The sequence below is a fragment of the Euprymna scolopes genome, chromosome 36 (assembly GCF_053919585.1).
Source record: "Euprymna scolopes isolate OS-2025 chromosome 36, ASM5391958v1, whole genome shotgun sequence".
Classification (NCBI taxonomy): domain Eukaryota; kingdom Metazoa; phylum Mollusca; class Cephalopoda; order Sepiida; family Sepiolidae; genus Euprymna; species Euprymna scolopes.
The window spans coordinates 14220592-14232816 of NC_136517.1; positions in this window are offsets into that span (position 1 = coordinate 14220592).

Consider the following 12225-nt stretch of genomic DNA (forward strand, 5'->3'; position numbering starts at 1 on the left):
CACGTGTTACACTAATTGTCTTAGAAACGGTCTCGGGAAGATGTGAAGATGGCCAGTCATTAGAGTCTGTGTATCAAAAAGAAAATCAGACCTGATATGTTGGATGTGGGTGTGGCTCATTTATTCTCTCAAGATGACCTCTTCACCCTGGTGGCATTCTGGTTGGAATTTTCTTCTTCGTCCTCCAGACCACTTCGTTGTTTGATGAAGGCATTTATGGCAGACTCAATAAAACACACAAGCACACAACACGACACAATCGTAATATTTATGAGAAATCGTAACTATTTTATTTCTATACATATATATTACAATATTTTACAATATTTTACAAAAAGGATTAAAAGCAATTAATACTTAAACTTTAAAAATTATTAGACTGAGCTATATAGATAGTCTTAACTAATGCTGATGGAAAGAGGGTACCCCCTCTCGTTCATGGAGAGACAGAAACATGTGTGTTTACCCCATGTCGTCCGGCCGAAAAAAAGGATCGATCTAGAAAGGGAATTCTGGGAATGCATTTCTTTGTATCTCTATGCCCACGGCCAAATCACCACCCGGCAATGCTGTAGAGTGTGTTAGCAACCATGGCAATGAAATATAGTGCCACACAGAAACTAACACAGATGAGCTACAGGCACAAGCTACAAGATATAGGAACTGCTACAGATATAGGACACAAAGGAAAATCACATGGAATTATGAAAATTGAAACTGTATAATTGTAAGTTGACCCCTCCCCCTCCCCCTGTCCCTGTTTTTGTGTGTGTATGTCACCATGAACTTGCGCCACACCAAATAAGTGAGGAGAGTCAAGGAGGATGGAAAGACCAAGGAGAAAAGGCACTAGCCAAACCTCTGCTGGATGAGTGCAAAAAGGACTGGGACCTTGGAGAGACTTATTGCCACCCAAATTCCAGGGAAAACCAATGGTTGCTGCCTATGAGAAATCAATGGTAAGTAGCTGTTGCAATAGTGCAAATTCATCTGCAAAGATCGCCAAAAGAGGTGGAGAGTACTGGAAATCTAGGGAGACTTGTAGTCACTCAGACTCCAGGGAACACCACAAGTTGTTCTCAAAGAAAAATCTTTGATGATGGCTTATGTGACTACTCCTAGTGAGTAAATAATAAGTAAGAATAATACAGGATTGAGCAATAAAATTGTCGTCCTAGAAAAGATGACATGATTCCATTTCCATTTGATGAAAACCGGTTTTCTATTTTTGTTGCAGATCATCTAATAGTTGGCCAGTTGTGTACAAATCCAAAGCGCAATATGAGCATTCTACCATGTCTGAAAGTGCCATAATGTTCAATGAGCGAGATCAGAGATGCACCACTGTACAACCACCAGAAAACGCATCAAAGCACAAAAATTAGGAACTCATGATTTCTGGAAAATCTACAACAGTGTAGTAAATAATGAGAAATAAACAATTTACCCACTATCCAACAATAATGTGGTTGTTTGCATGGCAACTAAGAAGGCTAACATGCTTGCCAGTCGGTTTGCCTCAAACTTCACATTGGACCCAACAAACCACTCCCTGCCTGATTTTCCTTTGTGGATCAACGCCACTCTAGATGATCTGAAAATCACCTCTTCTCAGGTGCATGATATCATAAAAAATCTAGACACCTCAAAAGCATGTGGACCTGATCTCATCCCGGCTGTACTATTTAAAAAATGCTCTGCTCAGGTTGCTCCAGTTCTCTCCAAACTTTACAATAAATGCTTTAACGAATTTTGCTTTCCTCACTGCTGAAAAACTGCTTCCGTAGTACCAGTTTACGAGAATTCTGGCGAAAGAACTGATCTATTAAATTATCGCCCCATTAGCCTCCTCCCTCTTTTTGCCAAAATATTTGAATCCATAATTAATCAAGCTCTAGTCCATCACCTTACAGTTGTTAAACATCTGACCGACCAACAATATGGATTTAGGTAAGTAAATAAGTAAAACCATCGAGAAATAAGTAATCTTGATGGTTTTATTTGTAAATATCGGAACTGCAATACTCAGAGCACATCACCATTAAATATATTTTACTGAGACTTTGACCACGTCCATCACAATTTATATATATATATATTACCAAATCTGTTCTAAATTTCTGATTCTGATCCCAATTCTGATTCTGATTCCAATTCTTTTAATATTTATAAATATTTAATTAGAGATTTGATTTTTTTGTAAATTTTCAAATTATTAAAAAAAAAAAAGACAGTAATTTCCGTGTATATTTTTCTCAAATGTTTTCCTTGCAATGTATTGCAAATTGAAAGACAACAAAAGGCTTATTTTAATTTTAAACAAAGCTTAATTGTATCAGTTCGCCGTTAGTGTACAAGATGCTACTTGAAAGTTTTCAAAAACAGTGGAAAATAGTCAACGAAGTAAAATGAGGAAACGATGTAAGAACAAAATATTAACAACGCCCTCCCCCTCCCATTGTTATTAACGAATTTCTAAATAATGATATTACTATTTAGAAAACCATTTTTAATATGGAGAGGGCATTGGGCTTCGTTAACTATTATGTGCCTTCCTTCTATGAATGTTTAAATTTTATTTTAATTATATAAATTTGGTGGGTTATTAAATTGATTTACTTTGCTGTGAACCCCCCCCCCCTAAAAAAAAAACGAGATGCAAATAATAACAACTTTCCACACTCCTTCATATGTAATATATTGATGTTGGTATTCATGGCATAAATTGAGATGCTCTGATATTATTGTAACTCTTGTTAAAACTGCAAAAGTATTTATCCAAGCTAGCAGGGACGCCTGACATAGCCAGGTCATAAAGTACGCTTATATATGATATTTTAATTCTTACAGATTTCGTATATATTATTACAGAGTTAATGTTCTATCGATTTTTATATATCATAAAGTTACGATTTCCAAAATAAAAAAAAATATATATATATATATATATCCATATGACTTGGATTGCGATTAAAATATATATATATATATATATATATATATATATATATATATATATATATATATATATATATATATATATATATAACTTGGGTGCATTAACTTGAGTTCCTTCAGCTATAATCAAAACCGAAACCAAAATTTCTGAAGAATTCTTGATAAAGTTATTTATTTAAATAAATGGATCGCTGGAGTTCCATCAGCTATAATCGAAATCGAAACAAAAACTTATGAATAAATTCTTGGTAAAATCATTTCTAAAAAAAAAAAAAAAAAATAGATGGCTTAAGTGCCATTAGCTATAATTTAAACCGAAATTAAAACTTATGAAGAATTCTTGGTAAAATTATTTATTATAAGAAATGGAAATCCATAATTAAACAATAGTCACTCGGATGTAATGGTGACACACAAAATAAATAGCACACACACTATCGTATTAATATATAATATTGTTAAAAGTCATAAAAACCATGTTGCTTTCCTACTACTAACCCTAAGTACGTGTGGCAATACAAAAAATACAGCAATTACATGTGATTTTATGATTTTGCTGATCGGCCTTAGAATTAGTGATAAAAATTACTTAACTGCTTAAAAATTTATAATGTACCAAAATGGGATCAGTTTACTTATATTTATATGCACAACTGAACCCCCATTCTAAATTCTAAAACAACGTTTTAATGTGCTCACACATAATCGCCTAAAAAAGTAGAATCTCATATGTTTTGGGTATTTTAAATGTAAATGAAAGTTTTTTTTAAAGTTAACAAACTTCTCAATATTTGCTCTTCCAAAGTTTTGATATACTTGTGAGATTTCATCTATATTTTCACTTGTGCCAAAACAAAAAAAAAATATAAGGAAACATGAAATATTTCAAAGGATGTGGTGATCAGACAAAACCAGCGCCAAAACAAAAATTCCAAGCATGTTAAATCTTTGATATTAAAGTGTGAAGTCTCGAATAGACACCATATGGCCATTTATAAAATAGGTGCAAAAAGCTTTTTAAAATCTGTGATACTGAATAGGCAAGTGAACTCAAGAATAAAAACTTAATATTAATTAAATTAGGTTTGGAGAGTTTGCATCTGGGAATGGGTTTTCAAATATGCTTGGAATAACAACTGCACAGCTGCAAAGAATTTCCTTGGGTACAAAGAGGTGCCATAAAACTTTAATTATTTCAGAAGAAACCGATGACAGACACCCCAATGTACAGCTAGCGCCAACAAAATTTAACTCCGCCCCATCCCCATTTAAAACTTTTTAATAATCATACAAACTCCCTCGGATGAGGGCACATAGACATTTTAGATGCGAAACAGTTATAAAGGCAAGAGGCAAGTTATCTCTCAATAAATTACCAATAAATAAAATAAAATAAACTCTGCTAATCAATGTTAAATCTGTGAATGAGATTTATAAACCATTCTAGAGCCCTTCTCAGTCTTATGTTGTAAAGGAACAACTTCTAATCATAAAAAAGACAATCTGTGCTTCTTTCATTTTTTATTTAAAAATTTTAAAGAATCGGTTTGGAATCAGAAATAAGACTATAATTTTTCATATTCTGATGCCGATTCCAACGCCCCAAAATCGTCCAATTTTCCAATTCCGATTAATCATCCCAATATTAATATATATATATATATATATATATATATATATATATATATATATATATATATTCTTGGTAAATCCTCGAAACAGTGTTTCATGGTAAACAACTAATGATCCCTTGAAAAATAAATTATTGGTATTATAGTAAATTCGAGAGTGAGTTGATGCAGTGATTGCAGGTGATTAAATGACTTACTGACTAGATGGTTTTCTAACGAATGATAAAAAATATTTTTTTGTATAGTTTTAAAGGTTAAAAACTTCCAAGACTATATATATATATATATATATATATATATATATATATATATAAAATAAAAAATTACAATTAAGATGTTACACTTAATCTTAACACCGAAACTCATAGCCCCTATCATAAACCTAACCTCACGCTTTTATACGTCCATAAATCTTCTAACCACCCCAACTCAATTATAAAATCTATAGTACCATCCGTCTCTAGAAGAATTTCTGCTCTTTCTGCTGATAAAAAACTTTTAATCAAAATGCTACTTTCTTCAATAATGCCTTAAGGAACTCAGGGCACAAGGAAAAGATTAAATACAACCATTATGCTCCTCCTGCAGGCTGCCTTAAATCTGTAATCACACACAATATGACTCGCAAAAAACCAGTTCAATTAACAAGATCTGCCGCTATCAATAACAATGAACCAGTCTACATATATAATTCAAACCAAAATACTAATCGCAATGCCTCTAACCCACCCAGTCGCATCAGGAGAAAGAAAAATATTTGGTTTAATCCTCCATTTAGCATAAATGTCAAAACTAATATACCTAAGGAATTCTTCAACATTGTACACAACTCTTTGAAATACCCACACAGATATAGTTCTATTTTCAATAAAAACTCAATCAGGATTTCTTATTCAACAATGCCTAATTTAGCACAAAGAATCTTAGCATTTAATAACAAGAAAAATTAAATCAGCCCAAAAAATCCCTTTCCCAATTAAACCCAAAACTAACTGTAATTGTAATAACAAACATCTTTGCCCACTCAATAATGATTGCATCCATAAAGATGTTATATATTCATGCACAATTACTGAGCTCCCATGCAATCCTCCCATAACAGACACTAATATTTCGTCTTCAAGTTATCCTTCTTCCCATCCTCCATCTGATATAGTTACTAATCCAATATACCACTCGAGCAGCCCCTCCATCTACAATCATACATCTAGCAATAATAATAATGATAAAATAATAATAATAATAATAATAATAATAATAATATTTCTCCTAACAGCCATCCTAACACTAACAACACTCATTATCCCCTCCAAAATAGTCCTCATACAATCATTGTCCCACCATTTGTTGAACACTATGAACAAAATTCAAACTATTTAACTAATACAAATCAGCAAATTCATATTAATATCAGACCTCGATCGAACTTTTGATAAAGTACATACATATATCGGCGCTACTTCAATATTAGTTAAGAAAAGAATATCAAACCACATTTCTTCTTTTAACAACCATAATTCTAATAATAACCAAGGAACTTCTCTAACCACTTTAATTAAAAAACTTAACTCTAATAATACCCCCTTCTCAATCAAATGGACTATCATAAAAAAATTAAGTCTTATACTCCAGGCTCTAAGTCATGTCGCCTCTGCACAACCGAAGCTATAAGTATAATTACTTCCTCTCAAAGTAACAATATAATAAATTCTAAAAACGAACGGATCTCTTTCTGTAAACATAAGTCGAAATTTAATTATGGTAATTTTGAAATTACATAGTTATTACTTTAACCTTTCAGATAGATATATAATTTTTCTTTAACATTATCGTTTTTACTACATACTTTCTTAATACTTTATAACTTAATAATTCCTTTATTTTAATTCTTTATTTCTTTTTTGCTTGGCCGTTTTTTTATCTGCAATTTCCGTTTTAGTCTTTAAATATTCCTATCTATCTATCAATCTACCCACACAGTCATATCCTGTATGTATATTTACTTATATTTTACTATATGCATTTACTTACATACTTACTTACTTTATCCTGAATTTGCAGATACCGGCCATCCTCTCCCCTTAAAAATATTTTTTTATTATATATTTTATTTTTTTTATTCATTATTTATTTATTTATTTATTTATTTTTCCATTTAGTGTCTTTTTACAATTCTTGCTGGCATTTTCTTAAGTAATAACCTGTACATTTCAGTGGACCTATTTTTTTGCCCTATATTTTTTCGCGCCTTTTAACATCTTTTTGTCTGGGTCATTTTGACATTTGCGTTTCTATTTTATATTTAATTCTATCACCATTTAATTTTTTTCCTCTTCTTCTTCCCTGATCTTTCTTATTTGCATTATGTCTCAGCAGCCGTGTGAAAAGCATATCTTATTTTTCTTTTATTAATACTATTGGAATTTTTCCCCTTTTCCTTGTACATATTTGTGAATTATTCCATGGATTTCGGCCTTTTGGATTATTTTGAACCATCTTTCAATTACGTGCTTTCCTTGGATTTTACTTCATGCAAATGGAAATTCAATTAACTTTCTTCGAATTATATTTTTGGATTTTACCGTCATTGGATTATTTACTTTTTACCAGACTATCCATTCATGTGTAATCACCTTTTTCTTCACCATATTCCCTGTTTCACTTTTTGCTATCAATTAAGATCTTTGACTTACTTGCAGTTTCATCAAATACTTTTGTATGCAAAATCCGATCCCACATTTTGCTAATTCCTACCCTCTGATGAGATGAAAAGTATTTCTTCGGAACTCCATAGATTAAGGACTATCCACTTATCAAGTGTTTCCTTTTCAGATAAAATATATTTTTAACTCTTTTTCAAAGTGTTTTTAACATGTTTTATTAACTGTTTGCTCTTATATATGTATGTATACATATATATATATATATATATATATATATATATATATATATATATATAGTGCAAAATTTTGTTGAAAATTCAAAGACTCACGTTTTCTTTTTTATAACCTTCGTTTATTTCCTGGATTTTTCCATTACAGCTGTTTCATTAATGAGTTGGAAAATATCCTGTCCCCACTAACTTCTTCAGATGTTTATCCATTAGATTTTTACAACAAATGGTATATTTTTAACGTGCTGGACATCGTATTCGAGTAAAAAGATTTCCACAGCCATGCTTCATCACTTCCTTTATATATTATATATATATAATATATAAATATATATATATATAATATATAAATATACATATAATATATAAATATATATATATATATATATATAATATATAAATATATAAATATATATATATAATATATAAATAAATATATATATATAAATATATAAATATATATATAATATATAAATATATAAATATATATATAATATATAAATATATATATATATATATATATATATATATATATATATATAGAGAGAGAGAGAGAGAGAGAGAGAGAGAGATACATTGGTAGATAGATACATACATAGATGGATAGATAGATATATAGATATGATGATAGATGGATAGATAGATATATAGATATGATGACAATTATGAAAATACAGGGTGGAAATTTTTGCCCTAGAAAAGACATGATTTCATTTCCGTTTGATGAAAACTGTTTTTTTTTCCTTTTTTTTTTTTTTTTGTTGCAGACTATCTACTAGTTGGCCAGTTGTGTACAAATCCCAGGAACAATAGCAGCCTTCTGTCATATCTGAAAGGGACACAATGTTCAACGAGCGAGATTGGAGATGTGCCGCTGTACAAATGCTCTCTACCAATCCAAGTTATGATAACAGCACCATGGCCAACACCCTCAAAATGCATCGCTGGATTGCCACGAATAACAGGGACGTGCCCTGGGGGATGAAAACAAAGTTTCCGGTCATGATTATGATCTTTGGTGTAGTTTCAAGTGAGGACCACATCATGCCATCTCACCTCTTCGAAGTCGGCTTAAAAGTCTAACACCAAAATGTACCTGGATGTGCTGAAGAATGTGGTGATCCCCCGGTGCAATCAGGTGGCTGCTGGCAGACCCTGGGTGTGGCAGCAGGATTTGGCACCAGCCTTCAAGTCCAAAGGGACCCAGGCTTGACTTCAGAATGAGTGTTACGACTTTGTACCCTTCTCTCACTGGCACCTCTCCTCCCCCGACCTGAACCCGCTGGACTATTTCGTTTGGTCATACATTGAGAACATCACCAACATGACCTCCACAACACCAAAGTTCCCACTAACGCTTGTGGAAAAAGTATGGTCCCAGTTCCAAACCCGTATCAAGGCGATGACTGAGGTTGAAGGCAGCTTCATTGAATAAATATCAGCTCTACTACATGATCAAGTTACCTGAATTGATTTTTTCAATAAAAATGTGAAAATAAGGCTGTAGCAGCGTTGTTTTCTTTAGGGTGACATGTTTATTGTTTCACCCTGTAATATTACGAAGTTAAGATATATACAGATGAAATAACACACACACACACACACACACACACACACACACACACACACACACACACACACACACACACACACACACACGAGACCAGTAGTTCAAACAATCTTAATAGTTGAAAATATCAATATTCGTCTACAAAATTCCAAAACAATAAAGTTATGCATTTTAATAAAAAAGAAGTTTCTACAGAAATTTAATATTCCACACACACACACACACACACACACACACACACACACACACACACACACACACACATACACGCACACACACACGCGCGCCCACCGGAAAGTCCCAGGAAGGGCATGTTTTAGTAACAAGACTGTACTCGTTGACATCCTAGGAAGAATAAATGTCATTGTTTGTTTTGTCGACATTTCTCTTGTTTGTTGTTCGCTCGTGTCGGTTATAAACCAGCGTTACCACTGACTGACTAACCTTCTGTCATTCGAGTGTTTGAAGGTTAGGCCGACTCTAAGTTGTGCGCGTGTGATGGCCAACAAAAACCACTAAAATGTCAAACAGGGTTCAAGCCCTGTAAACGATGCGACATTTTTTTTTTTCTTTTTATATCAGAATACCACTTGGTGAAACAGAAGCACCTATTTGCAAATTTTCCATATCAACTGGAAATAATAATAGGTTTAGCAGGAAAGGTTGTCACATGGTAAAATCCCTTCAAAACGTATTGAGGTTATATGAGAAAATAAAGCTGTGCACGCATTACAAATGTTTCTTTTCTGTTTCTTATGTTATACATTAGTACATTAGGGGTCATTTCGAGTTAAAAGTTTATTTGCTCTACCCATTTCAACTTGCTTTTGAAATTAGATAAATGTAAATGAAGGTAAAGAAAAAGGAACAGCGTGTGAGAGCTAAATGCTCGTCCCTGGGAAGCTTGGTTAACCGGAGTACACTTGTAGAGTGTAAGATGCAAGGCTAGTAGGACACAAGGCTGCAGGGCAAGACTGCAAGACTAAAACGTAAGACTAGACTGCAAACAAGACAAGACGCCCCCAACTTAAAATGGTAGCTCTTTTATATAATGTTCCGTATCCGGTTCGATACGTAGTTATGTCCCTTATAACAGTAAACTTATAAAAAAGATCAAGTAATGGCATATTTTATTTCTGCGGAGGCAATAGAGAGACGACTAATGAATCTATTTGTCTATGGAATGAGGATCAGATTATTTTACTTGAACGAGTGTAGCCCAATGATTGCCTTCATGGTCACACTAAGATAAAAACAACACACAAAATATTTTGGTATAACTCAGCTAGAGTCTGTGTTTGTGTGTGTGTGTGTGTGTGTGTAATACTGTAATATAAAAAAAAGGGACCCCCAAACGTTGTCAGTTGATAACCATCTGATCAAATCGACCCCACCCCCCTCCCAGTGATTATCTTCCTGTTGGCCCGACCTGCTCTTGTCAGATTTTGACTTTAATTTCTCTGTCCTCTCTTGGAGGACCTCTGAAATGCCAACCGCCCTTCAACTCCGATAAACTCAAAACTGTCACAAAATTAACTTAAAACTCCTAAATCTATTGTCTGGTCTTCTGTCTTAGTTCCCGCCATACCTGATTAATAGAAACTTACTTCCATGCTCACCCTTTCTTTAAGATCTCTCTCAAGTAATCTCCGAGCCACCAACCATTATCAACTCCTGTAAAGTCAAAACTGTTACGAAACCAACTCAACTTTAAATTAACTCAGCATCAGAAATTTATGTTCAGTCTTTTGTCTTAGTCACTATCACGCCTAATTAATAGAATCTGACTATCAGCCATGCTCATTCTATCAGCCATGCTCATTCTATCAGCCACTCCCAGCTAACTACCCATCCTACTTCCGGGTATTCATCCTACTGCCTTTGTGTGCTATGATAAATCTTTTCTAACTATTGTCCTGGCTCATGGCTCCTTTTTATCCAACAACTCTCTCCCTTTTTTGTATGAATCACTTCCTAACACTCTGGGAAGGACATTCATATAACTGCTTAGCTTTCATTTTGCTACATAAGAAATATACATGGAATATCACGTACTCAACTACGTGGGTATTCTTAAGATATATCCATGTAATCTGTGCATTCACTTAAAGAAATTACTCTTTCAAAGACATCATCATTATCTTTCAACTGTAGTCGAAAAGATTGAGTTCACATGCGCATACTAGATATCCTGGTCTGCATAACTGCTTCTAAGTCCTGCATCTCAGTAGTGGCATCCCTTGCTATGACATCGGGGTATATGAGCCATCTACTTCTGGAATAGGTAGTAGAGTGCCACAGCAGTAGGGAAGGAATAACTTCGTTTATTGCTCTAAAAACAATGGTCTGCAAACTGAACATGTTTTGCTTTGACAATAGATGATGCCAATGGAAGTTTGCCATAGATTTGGATGAGTTTTCCATGAGAGATCAAACTTACATGTAAGAAATCAATAAACCAAACAGACGTTTAATGAACTAAATGTGCTGATGTTTTTCTTCTTTTGTTTTTTTGTTATTTTTTTTTTTTGTTTTATCATTTTTTAAATGTTTTGTTGTCTTTTTTTTTTTGTCTTTGTTTTTTTTTTTTTTACTATTTTTCACCCAAACAAGCATATTGCCATTTGAACGTAAATGGTCGTGCCCAATGGGAGACTGAAGAGTTGACCAATAAAATGTTTGTTCACATTACATTTAAATTTCTGCTGATTAATATAGTCAGGGAAGCCAAAAACAGGGATAGAATTCTAGAGTCCAGCAGTCGAAGGGAAGAAAGTATTAGAGTAGAAGGCTTTGTAGGAGTTAGGGACATCAACAGTAAAAAGGCGGGATTTTGCTGCTTGTTGAGTAGGTCAGGGGGGCACAAGTGTTATGGGTTCATCAGAGATCATTCTATTAAACTACTCGTAAAACAGGGATAAAAATGCAACTTTGTGGTCAGGGGACAAAGGCTGGACTTGGCCAATAGTGCGAGACCTATTATATTGAAGACTCTTTATAGGACCCTGTCTAAGAGGAAGAGACTAGTGATAGATGCATCAACCCGGATGTGGTAATGATGCTTCACACATGAACGAACAGTGGCTTTGATGTGAGTAATTTTCTAGCATTCTTGCCGATGTCCTCAATGTATTTGTTCCAATTCATGTTGTCTGTGAAGATTAAGCTGAGGA